The following is a 13,148-nucleotide window of genomic DNA, read 5'->3' as shown; positions in this document are numbered from 1 at the left end:
TTTATTTTGTTTTGTTTTGATACAGGGGATTGAACTCAGAGTCACTCAACCACTGAGCCACACCCCCAGCCCAATTTTGTATTTTATTAGAGATAGGGTCTCACTGAGTTGCTTAGTGCCTTGGCAGTTGCTGATTCTGGCTTTGAACTCATGATCCTCCTATCTCAGCCTCCCAAGTTGCTGGGATTACAGGCAAGCACCATGGCGCTTGGCTAGTTGCGGCTCTTTATGTCTCTTTGACCTGGATATCCATGTCTTTTCCAGGATTTGGGAAGCTATCTTCTGACATTTCGCTGAATAGACTTTCTATGCCTTCAATCTGTAGCTCTTCTCCCTCATCCTTTCTGATCATACCTGTGTTTGGTTCTTTAATGGTATCCTAGAGATCTTGTATATTATGTTCATTTTTACTGATTTTTTAAAATTAGTTTCTGAATCTGATAACTCCTCAACTTTTTCTTTAAGTCTTGTTATTCTTTCTTTTGGTCTATCTAATGTTTTGGTGGGGCTATCAAGTGAGTTTTTAAAAATCTGACTTATTGAGCTTTTCATTTCCAAGAATTCTGGTTGGTTCTGTTTCAAAATCCCTGTCTATCAAATTTCTCATTCATATCCTGCATTGGTTTCCTTAATTCATTCAGCTCTTATATCCTCTTGGAATTCATTGAACTGTTTTTAAAAAAATTATTCTTTTAATTTCTCTGTCAAGTAGTTCATCTACTTTTATATCTTTGGATTAGAGATTTATTAGAGATTTATAAACCTCAGGAGCTATTCTACTGCCTTGTGCTTTCATATTTCTTGTGTTTGTATGTTGAGATTTGCTCATCCACTGGGATGGATATCTTTCACTCTTTTCCACTATTTCTTGGTGAGCCCTGGGTTACTGGGTTTTTATTTAGTATTGAATTTAATTCAATTTGTACTTCCTTGTGTACTTTCCTGTGGCTTCTTTGGCTGTGGTTAAAGATTTTTACACAATATATAATATGTCAGAGCCTAAGTGATTTATTTTCTTTATAGGACTTGCAAGAGGGTAGTCTGTCTGGTATTTCAGGCAATTTTGCTATAGACAGCAATAGATATAGAGTGTACCCTCTGTGATTACTCCTATAGTGGGAATCGAAGCCCCTATCAGGTATGTGTTGGGGGTTTCCCCTGGGCTTTGTTGATCTTGGTTGTTAACTTGGAAGCAGTTCTGCTACTGGCTGTTCCAATTGTGGTGATGTCCTGGAGCCTTTATCTTTTGTTTAGACATTCAGGGCATCTCTAGTTGTTTCATGGGGAGAAACAATGGCCAGTTACAGCTCCCTCCACTGTCACACTCACCTCCAACCCTATCAGCAATATGTTGTCTGATAGGGTATGGGAATGACAGATATTGAGGCCCCATATATAGGCACCATAAGTATGGTGCCTATAACAGTTATGCTGTTTCTTCTGTTCTTGTTATAGTAGTGAGGTTTCCCAAGAGGGACTTCAGATTCACCCACCTTGCCATGCTTGCTTGTGAACAGGTTATAGTCTGTGGGCTTTTATTCCTCCTATTCTCTAAGTTGAAGTATCTGCCAAGGTTTAAGTGTGGCCCAAGCAAGGCATAATTCCCCTCAGCTGGGTTGGGAGTGTAGCTCAGTGGCAGAGCACCCAGCTGATGTGTTCAACACAATCAGACTTAATCTCAATCACTGAAAAAAAAAGAAGAGGAACAAAGAAGAAAGGAAAAAATGAGATAGATAAATAAAGTAAAATCCAAAAACTAAAAACAGTAATACCACAACAAATGAAAAGAAAGAAGAAAAATAATATTAAATAACAAACAGTTAAATAATAAAAATAGAATTAATCAAAGGGATAAAATATAGTTGGAGAAAAGTAAAATAGAAAAGGGAGAAGGGAAGAGAAGAAAAATATTTCATATTGAAAAGAGGAGAAAAATACAGGCATGGTGGCACATGCCTGTAATACCAGTGACTTGGGAGGCAGAGGTAGGAGGACCAAGAGTTCAAAGCAAGCTTCAGCAATTTAGCAAGGCACTAAGTAACTCAGTAAGACCTTGTCTCTAAATAAAACACAAACAAGGGCTGGGAATGTGGCCAAGGGGTCGAGTGTCCCCGAGTTCAGTCCCCAATATCAAAAAAATAAGAGGAAAAAAGGGAAATAAGCACAAAACAGCACATAAAAATAAGAACAACAACAAAAAGTTAAGCCAGGTGTGGTGGTATATGCCTGTAATCCCAGTTATTCAGGAAGTTGAGGCAGGAGGATCACATTTTCAAAGCCAGTATTGAAGAGAACCTGTCTGAAAAAATGAAAAGGGCTGGGGATGTAGTGCAGTTTTGAAAGTACCCCTGAGTTAAAAAAAAAAGTAAAACTATGAATAAAAAAAATGAAAATTTTCTTTTCCCTCGAGTGCCCAAATGAGCAGGAAGGATAGAAACTCTTTGACTGTGCTGATCAGAGAATTTCTTTGTCTTTAGTCTGTGTGCTGCTTGGACAGAGAAAAGACTGGGGCTTACTCCTTTCTTTTGTGGTACTAGTCAGTTGACTGATGGTAGCAATTTGTGGCTTGATTCAGTTGGAATACCTCTCAGCTGCTTTGTACACCAGAATGAGCTAGTGTGGAATGCAGAGTTCCCTAGAAACAAATTCTCTCTGGAGCTATTTTTGTTATGCACTTCTAGAGCAGAGCTGATGCTGACATCATGGCATGTCAGAATGTGGAACTCCCCAAATCTTCTCTTCAGAGCTTAGTACTTGGAGGGTAGAGCTAATACTAGCTCTGTGGAGTGTCCCTGTATGCCCCCCCAAGGATGGAGAGAGGATATAGAGTCTCAAAGATCTGTGGTGGAAGGGATGGTGGTGAGTTCTGCATAATCCACAGTCCATTTTTCTGGTGTTTCCAGTCCTGGCTACATGTGACTGCTCATTCCCCAGACTCTGAGAGCTGCGTCTGGCAAACTGCCAGGTTTAATGAGAAGCACCATCTGTTACTGCATATGCTGATTGCTAAAGCAGTAAGTAACCTCAGACAATAGGACCTTTTCTAAGATGGCTCCAAATTATAAAACTGAGAATATGCAAAGAAGTACAGGTGTCTTCTACAGAGCCAACTCAACATGCAAACTGTACTGTTGTTTGCTTAGCCTATATTTCTGCAGGAGGCTGGATCCTGTGCCAGTCATGTTTGTTGGGACTCTGTTTCTTCTCTACCTCTGGGGCATACTTCCCTGGGATTGGCACTGGTGCATTTTGTTTCATTCTGTCTTCCACAGTCGATTTTATTTGGGCTTCTCCAAGTCTCTATCCACAGTTTAAACCTGGTATTTTCTCATAGTCATTCATTTCAGTGAGCAACTATGTTACAGTTATTTTAACTTGGTTTCAAGGAGATGCAGGCAAGTGTATAATGCCTCTAATCTACCATTTTTGGAAGATCTCTTGCTACTATGTTCTCTTAGTCATATTTATTTATTTATTTATTTATTTATTTATTTATTTATTTATTTATTTATTTTTACTAGGTAGCAAAGTCACATTATTAAAAATTAAAAATAGGAAGGTGTGTATGGGAAGAATCTTTACCTCAGACTCTTATGACCTGGTTGCCAGTTTTATATCCTTCCTGATTTTCTTTCCACATATAGAAGTAGGCATGAATGTTCTTATTTCCCCTCTATTTTGCATACAGTCTGTATACAAAATAGAATCAGTTAAACATGCAAAACGTACACATTTCTGGGCCTGGAGAGATTGGCAACCTTATTCCATGTGTGACTTTTACATGTTATAGCATTATTTGTGATTACTTGTACTGGAAATAACCAAAATATTAAAAGATTTATGTAATGGAACACTGTAACATTTTATGAAAGGAGGGTATCTCTATGATAGATAAAATGGGACAATGTGTAAGAAATACTATTTAACTAAATTGAATGCAATTGAATAATGTATGTGTTTATAATAATGAAGTCTCAAAGAATAGTCACAAATCTAGGAAGGAAATGTTTAAAACTGGAGAGTTTCAGTCACAGAAAGACAAATACTACATGATCTCAGTCAGTGGGCAGTTTTAAAAAGTTGATCTCATAGAAATCAAATAGACTAGAGGTCATCAGAGATGGGGACAAGTAGAGGGGGAAGGGAATAGAAATTGGTTGGTCACCAGGTACAGTGTTATAGTTTGATAGGCACAGCAAATTCTTATGTTCTATGGCATAATAGGGTGAGTATAATTAACAGTAATGCATTCTATATCTCATATTAGAAGAGGATTTTGATTGTGTTCACACAATTGCATCATAAAAATGTAAAAATCACATTGTTTCAAAAATGTATAAATATAATGTGTTGATCATAAAAATTAAAAAATAGAAAACTGGGGACTTTTTTTTACTTTTTAGCTTTTATATTTTTATATTTTAGTTAAAATTTAATATAATTTCCATAAAATAATGTAATTTTTAGATCAATAATTTAAAAAAACTTAAATAGAAGTTTTTGATAAATCAAAGTTCATTATATCACAGTTAATGTTTTTTTTTCCAATGGAAAAATGTTAAAATATCCTATAATAATTTATTTGATTCCATGTGTCAAACATAAAACTAAGCTTTGAATAAATACATTATTTCATTTATTCTTTAGGAATTTCTTAAAGTTAGACATTTTTCTCATTGTATTATTAGTTAATTGGTATTCTAACCATACCTCTTATAGTAAAGCCCAAGTGCTGATGAATACTTTTTTTTTTTTAGCAAAAATGTCTGTAGGTTGTTTTCTTTACTATTAGGTAGAAATTTGAAAATACGTGTATGATATAGTAAGATATACTATAGATAGTGAGGTACACTAAAAATAATAAGTAAATTATTTGCTTGTCATATAAACTTTTCCAGAGTATTCATTATAATTTTAGTCTTTATTTACATTAATTTTGACTGGTACATAAAGCATACAATTTTACGTATTAATGGGGTATGATGTTTTGATATGTGTCCATTGTTTAATGTTTTACTCTGCAAACACTTATCAATTCTTTATGGTGAAAACTTTAAATTTTCTGGCTTTTTAAAAAAAAATTCAGCTGTAGGTGGACACAATGTCTTTATTTTTATTTATTTATTTTTATGTGGTGCTGAGGATTGAACCCAGTGCATCACCCGCACCAGGTGAGCACTCTACCACTGATCCATAACCCCCACTCCCTTTTTCTGGCTTTTTAAAGTGTACAGTGCATTATTGTTATCTATAGACACCCTACTATGTAATAATAGCATACCAGAACTTGTATTCCTATCTAACTGTAGTTTAGTATCCACTGATAAAACTTTTTACATATCCTTATCTTCACTTATTCTGTCCTAGATATATAATCACATCTCAATCCATATCTTTCATTACTTAGCTGATATTTGTGATACAGAAGAATCTAGCTTTCATAACTGTATCATGAATGTATCCTTAACATTTTAAAATGTTCAAAAAGTGTTTTGTTTTTGATTCTAGTGTTCAGTGTTTGTTGTTGTTTATTTTTTGTTACTTTGTGTTTTGGTACTGGGAATTGATCTCAGGGACTCTTTACCACTGAACTACATTCCAGTTCTTTTTTTTTTTTTTTTTTTTTTTTTTGCAACAAGGTCTCACTAAATTGCAGAGGGTCTCATCTAGAAAGTAATAAGTTTCTTTTTCTTTTTCTTTTTTTTTTTGATACTGGGGATTTAGGGGCACTTTACCTCTGAGCTACATCCCAGTCTGTCTATCTATCTATCTATCTATCTATCTATCTATCTATCTATCTATCTATATTAGACTAATATTTTTAACATTAATAATTTTATAGTGACATAACTTACTATAGAAAGTTTGAGTCAGTCTTCTCTAGTGTACAGTGTATTCTTTTGCCTTTATATTTGTGTCTTCCTTTGTTTTAGCACAGTTTTCCTGAATTATATTTTAAAATATTTATTCCATAAAGTTGTATGTCCAAAATGAATTTTCCTTTCCATGCTATATCTGTCATTTTCTCTCTAATCCTAATCTCTCTTTTTTTAAACCTTGCTATTCTCATTACTGGCCTCTCTTTCCCTTCTTTTATTTTGCAGTATCTGTTTACTACTATCCTTGTCTCTAATTTATTTTACCTCTCTGTTATTCATTTTTCCCTCTCCTTTTCCCTTCTCCTTTTCCCTTGATGTCCTACTTCTTAATCTCTCTCTGGGATAAGGTGGGATTCTAAAGCAAGTTTATTTCTGTAGAAAGGGCATGTTTTGTGTTTGTGCACAGGGAAGAGGAAGAGGAAAACTAGGTATTCAGCCTCTTTTTTTCCCCTTCTCAGAACCCAGTCTCTAAGTTTTCAGCAACATCATGCAGTGCTTTAGCATTCTTACTGGGACCAGAGATGTTAGGATCATGAAGTGTCAGACTGGTCAACAATTGTTTAAAGTCATCCAGGCTTCATGGTAGAGATGACAGATTTCCAGGTCTAAGAGATGACCTGTTGTTGGTGAGGGGTCCTGAATGAAGTTGAGCAAGAGACTAGTCTTGTGCTGGGGCAGCCACAGAAAGACCTTTTGCAGTGTTATATTCTTCGTTAATTGTGTGGCTGCTTTACCGCACACCTGGGCCTGGAGCTCCAAACGTTGCGCCAACAGGCTTTGGTTGGTCACTGAATGGCAGAAAACTTCTTGGTTGTGTGAGACTGTTCAGAGGTCACTTACATCAATGGCCTCAGGGGGTAGGATGGAGAAGAAGGTACCCTCAAACAGTGGATAGTTTCTTGTGGGCTCCATGGGCCTGGGACTAGAGTATAGGCTCTAGAGAGATTTAAAAGCAACCCACATGGGGACACATCTCCTCAGCTTTGCTGTCTCTTCTTACATCTGCTCCAGGATAACATTTTCCTGATGTTTTGCTAGAATTGTATATATTTCTGTTATTAGCCTCCTTTTATCTGAAAGTATTTTTGTTTAGATGAGAGCCTAGATTTCTAGTATAGTCTCACAGCCTGCTAGTTGGGTTATATAATTCTTTGCTTGGCAGAAGACTTCCTGCAAATGCAGTGCACTGCCTTTTCAGCTTTCCTTTTCCAAAGTAGGTCTGGGTTACTTCTTCTGCCATGCTCTTGACCAGCTTCTATATCTGTGTTTGCCTGCCTATCTATCTATCTATCTATCTATCTATCTATCTATCTATCTATCATCTATCTATCCATTTATCTATCTATCTATCTATCTATCTATCTATCCTTGCACTTCAGGATATGCCTATCATGTCACCTCTTTCAGGATATATATATTTAAATTGTCATATTTCTGTTTTTCTGTTGTTGTTGTTGCTGGTGGTGGTGTTTTTTTTTTGTTTGTTTGTTTGTTTTCTTTTATGGTGCTGTGGATCAAACTTAGGGCTTTGCATATGCTAGGCAAGTGCAGTACCACTGAGCTATATTCCCAGCTCCCTTTACTGACACTTTCTAAGATCTTTTGGATTCTTTTGTCTTTGATCTCCTTCTGACTACATGCTTTATTTCTTGGATGCTTTGGGTAGTGCTTTTGTATATTGTGGTCTCTGGATTTTCTCTGGATCTAAGTTTCAGTGAAAATCAGGTTTGTGGAATTTGGTTGTTGGTGGCTTTTGGATGAATTCCTATAAGTGGGAAAATGTTGACTTATGTAGGATGTTTGTATGAGAAGTCCTATTTTACTATTTAAAAATTGCATTCCATATCCTTTGCTCTGAAAATTCTACCTAAAATTTTAGGGCACTAACAAAGCTATGGAAGATGACCTATGTATTGGGAAATGTAAAGATGAGAATAGCATTAAAGGCATTTAATATTTGTAGACTAGCCAGCCCAGGAAAATAAAGGCTGTGTGAAGGGTTGTAGTAAAGGGTGAGAACTAAAAGGGTTCGGGAGCTGAACAAAAGATAACCAGTTGATTTTGGACCATAGTTCACTGTCCTTAGTGCTCATTTCTTAAGTTTCTTTCTTGCCTGTCTTTTTTTTTCCTCCTGTAGGCTATTTTGCTCCTTCCCTTCTCCCTCATTCACTATAGCCATTGTCCACGTTTGGTTGTCAGCAGTTTATTATTCAGCTGTTTTTCATAGGGATCTTAAATATTGCTTAAAAAAAAGTCACTGTGAGGGCTGGGGTTGTGCCTCACTGTAGAGCACTCATATATCACGTATGAAGCACTGGGTTCGATCCTCAGCACCACATAAAAATAAATTTAAAAAAAGGTATAGTTTTCAACTACAATTTAAAAACAAATTTTTAAAGTTGCTGTGAACAAGATTTGTATGTTAATTTTTAAAAATCTGATCCTGTCTTTTGTGTAAAAGAAAAAAAAGAACAGCAAGTAATTGATTATATGATATATATATATATATATATATATATATATATATATATATATATATATATATATATATATAGTAATTTATTACTCTAGGTCAACTTTAATTTCAAATTAGACATTTCTGGAGAATATAAGCCTTGCAACATACTCTCTCATAAACTATTTTGTAGATTTCAGAAAATAATCAGGTGCTAAATATGACTCAGAATAACTTCTAGTAAATGCCAGATTTTGTGTTTGGGACACAAAATAATCTGCATTTCTTAATAGGAAGACTTTTCTCTATTATTTATTTTTGTGCATTATAACTTCTCATTGTTTGAGATCTTCCTCCAAGGAATCCTTCAAATAAGTGAAGAGTTTTGTTTGTCAAAATGGTGCCAGTGATACATATTAGTAGTAGTAAGAAGATACACATTTTGAGTAATTTTTCTAATAATGCTAGTTGTTTTATTCCCTACCATGTTTTTCTTCATTTATCCTTAAAGTAGAAAGTAGCATTTTTTTAAAAGAAGGAACTTAGTCTTGTAAAACTCCTTAGAAATAGTCTGAATTTCCTAAGTTTGAGCTCTCAGATATTATGTGATATTGCAAGAAGAATATAGGAACATAAATAGCAAAACCTTTCTTACCTCCATTTTTATGTTGTATTTCTATTTCAATTATAATTTATTCTGAATGGAAGACTACAGAGATTCATGTTGTATTAGAGAACTAATCTATTTGTCCTAATTTTGCATGTGGGTGAAACCTCAACTCCTTAACATAGGTTAGTTATACCACTTATTTGTGGCCCATTTTACTTAGTATTTTTTTTCTTTGTATCTATTTTAGATTTTATGTGTGTGTGTGTGTGTGTGTGTTTTCTTTTCAGATTTATAAATTGATAAGTAAAACAAAATAAGTAAAATGCAACCTTGAAAGAAATGTTATAAGTCTGTCTTGGACCAGAAAGGCCCACTGTCCCTTGTAATACAGAGTTGTCCACCAGTTGTCTAACATTTCACATGTGGTAGAAGTGGATGTTGTTATCTTAGAAATGAAATAGGTTTATTAAGAGATTAAAATTTTCTTTTGTTGATGCCAGTTTAACAAATAACACATATAGAAAACACTTAAGTTGTAAAAGAATTACCGCTTGTTAAAAAATATGACTTCTAGGTCTGGGGCTCTAACTCAGTGGCAGATCTCTTGCGTAGCATGTATGAGGCACTTGGTTCGATCCTTAGCACCACGTAAAAATAAACATAAAATAAAGGCATGCTGTCCATCTACAACTATCAAAAAAATAGATAATATATTAACTTCTAGGCCCTATCTCTGGACATTGTAGCTTAGTTGTTCTGAAGTGAGGCCCAGGAATTAGCATTTTAACAAATATTATAATGCACATCTTCCTGAGCTTGCCCTTTAAGTAAAAACTATACAACTGAATGTTATGTGCAATAAATAAATAAAAGATAGAATTAGTTCTATCTTGTTGAAAAAGAAAAGGAAAAGCTCACATATGAACAAATTCCATATTAAAATCATTTTATGTGACATTGTGATTTTACTCCCAAAGAGGTAAGTTTCCTCTTCAGATATATAGCATTCTAGGTTTTAAGATGTAAAAACCCTTTTCTTTTATACCTAATGTAAAAAAGTGGATTTTTTTCTTTTCTTTCTTTCTTTCTTTCTTTTTTTTTTTTTAAGAAGGAAGATTAGTCTTATATATCTTTGCATTCAATACCTTTTCTAGTACCTTGAGTCTAAGAAATAGCAGGTTAGTAGGGTCAAAGTCTAGTTCCATTAAGGTCTTACAAAATTTTTTTGTGTTACTTGATAATTAAAAATATACATCAAGGCATATGAAATATTTCTTTATGTACTCTCGAAATAGATGTGAAATGAATAATTTTGGACCAAGCAACAAATTATTATTAAATAGTTACACCTGAATAGATAAATTGCAAAGGAATGGTTATTATATCTATAGCCAAGTCCTGTTTAAGGGTTTTCATTTCTTTTTGAAAAAAAATTTTTTGTTTATTAAGAAAATAAGTGTTTGTCATTTGAGATTTTTAGAATATGTATATGCACCACAAATTTTTGGTGACTATTTTTCCAGATGTATTACCAAGCAGAGTTTTACATAGCCTGACCTTACTTGTAACCACAGAATAATTTTTGCTTTTTTTTTTTTTTAAACAAGGCTTCTAATTTTTTTCTTTCTCAGTATTGTTGTCCAGAAATGATAAATAACTTTTTGGGACTAGCTAAAACAGAATTTTCAAATACAGCAAATACAAATAAGACTATTGATTCAGAGAAAGGAAAATTGATCATGTTAGTTAATGACTTTTATTATGGAAAACATGAAGAAGATGCCCAGGAAGAACAGAAGACTCACACAACCTTTAAACGCTTCAGTTGCTTGAAAATTCTAAAAAATAATATTAGGTATGTAAATATTTATTTTTATTTCTATTTGAAAATTGAAATGCTACAAATATAAATGTTGTATTTTAGGTTACATTTTCCTATGCTATTCTAGATAAACAATTCTAATACTTTCTACTATAGACAAAGGCAGACTTTTTGTTTGTTTGTTCGTTGTTGAAAAGCTTTTGTCATTTCTTGTATTTTAGAATTTGACACCAGGATCTACTTATTTGTATTTCTTTCACATTTCTTAAGATGTACAAAGTTTATTTTAACTTAAAAGAAAAAAAAATAAGTTCATTTTGTTTTAGCAGTGAATCTTTTAGGTAGTTTACATTTTATTTTTCTTCAGTTATAGGAGAAAGCACTTCAAAAGTGTCCAGTTTTGAACTTCTTTATGCTAATCTTAATGCTCAAAGCTTTCAATTCATATTAAGAACATTTACCTAGTGGGAAAAGTGATCTATTTTGGGGGATGGGGTTACTAGGGATTGAATTCAGGGACACTCAACCACTGAGCCACATCCCCAGCCCTATTTTGTATTTTATTTAGAGATAGTGTCTCACTGAGTTGCTTAACACCTCGCTTTTGCTGAGCCTGGCTCTGAACTCGAGATCCTCCTGCTTCAGCCTCCCAAGCCTCTGGGATGATAGGCATGTGCCACCAAGCCCAGCCAAAAGCAATGTGTTTTAAAGATATACCATTTCTAGGAGATGTGTCTGCTTTGATTTTATAATTTGACACCTTTAACAATTAGAGATTTCATTCACAATGAAATTTTGAAGAGATGTACACAAATGTTTTAAATTTTAGAAACTTACTTTGGAATTTTTGCATTACATGATATACTATAAAGATATCTTATGTAAGTGAGTAACAAGAACAAAATAACAAGATATATTGAATGGTATTTTTCATTGATTATATGGCATGACATTTATAGTATATAAGGTTACTTTCTACAATTTCATTATAAAAATTTTCAAATACTCATCAAAAATTTAAGTCTTATTGGACACTTCTACACTTACAACTTTTATTTTATTCTTAATATTTTACTGTACTTGCTTTATCATATTTTTCTTCCTTTGGACTATCTGACTTTTAAATTAATTTCAAAGTGAGTTGCAGATATCAGTGTACTTAGACAAGATATGTGTGTGTTTGTGTATACAAACATACATATATATGTGTATATTCCATTTACTCTTTATAACTCTCACCTGTAGTATTTTTAAGCATGTACTTACACGTCCCCATTCTTTAACAAAGGGGAAGTTGTGCTTTGACATATAACACTGAAACAGTACTATAATAGAACTCTACCACCTATTTACATATTTTTACCATTTTAATAGTAAAATATGTCAGAAATTATGTTAATAGATGCAATGAGGGCTGGGGTTGTGGCTCAGTGGTAGAGCGCTTGCCTAGCACCTGTGAGGCCCTGGGTTCCGTCCTCAGCACCACATAAAAATAAATAAATAAATAAAATGTATTGTGTCCAACTACAACTAAAAATATATATATTTAAAAAATAGATGCAATGATAAGCATGGAAGTGTGATTAACTGATTTAAGCTCCTTGTTCAAATTAAATATGACACATATCATATTACAAATTATTTGAGCAACAAGTTTTTTTTTTTGCTTTTAAGATTAGCCATTTCCATTTCATATCAAACATGAAAATGGGAAATTCCTTTTTTCAGGAATTATTTCAGGAGACATAGGTCTATGTTATCAGAATATTTAGAAATTTTCAGCATGCTCCGTTTGATAACATCCAGTGATTAAGCATTTAAAATATATTGGTTATCTGATAAATGTAACCTTAAAGTAAAGTACCTCATAACCAAAATTAAGTGTATTATATAACATTGCTTTTAATTTTTCCAGTAAAGCTGGGAAGGCAAATTATTTTTCAAGGATGGTAAGAAACAAACAGCTCAAGATTTCTACTCTGTTCTGTTATTATCATACTGTGATATTAGTATTTTACCCCTTACTTATCAATGAAAATAGGTATATTTCATTCTGTGAACATGATTCCAAAAAATTTGCCCTTTTAGTTTCTCCCATTTCCATCTGTTCATTTGAAAAATATGAACTCCAGATTGGGCTTATTTAATAATTGAGAAAAATAACTAGCTGATTAAAGGATCCTTTATATAAATATACTTAAGTGCTTATGATTTTGAGCTAAAAGATATTGGCTTTGCATATGTAAATACTTAACCAAGACTAGGACTTTTCTGGTAGGTGTTGTAGAGCTTGTGTTAAAACCAAAGAAGAAAGATATTTTAAGGTGTATTATAACTTGCTGTAAAGAGTAGTGTGGTAGAGGTGTAAAAAAAGAGATATAT

General features: G+C 33.5%; 2 pseudogenes; one reads left to right on the top strand and one right to left on the bottom strand.

Annotated features, from left to right (window-relative positions):
• Positions 1–13,148, top strand: part of LOC143388056 (zinc finger protein 280D-like) — an 84,132-nt pseudogene that overhangs the window by 20,260 nt on the left and 50,724 nt on the right.
• LOC143388044 (ran guanine nucleotide release factor pseudogene) lies at positions 6,334–6,791 on the bottom strand (annotated as a pseudogene).

This window comes from Callospermophilus lateralis, unplaced genomic scaffold, assembly GCF_048772815.1.
Source record: "Callospermophilus lateralis isolate mCalLat2 unplaced genomic scaffold, mCalLat2.hap1 Scaffold_83, whole genome shotgun sequence".
Classification (NCBI taxonomy): Eukaryota; Metazoa; Chordata; class Mammalia; order Rodentia; family Sciuridae; genus Callospermophilus; species Callospermophilus lateralis.
This window is presented reverse-complemented; position numbering and strand designations above follow the sequence as displayed.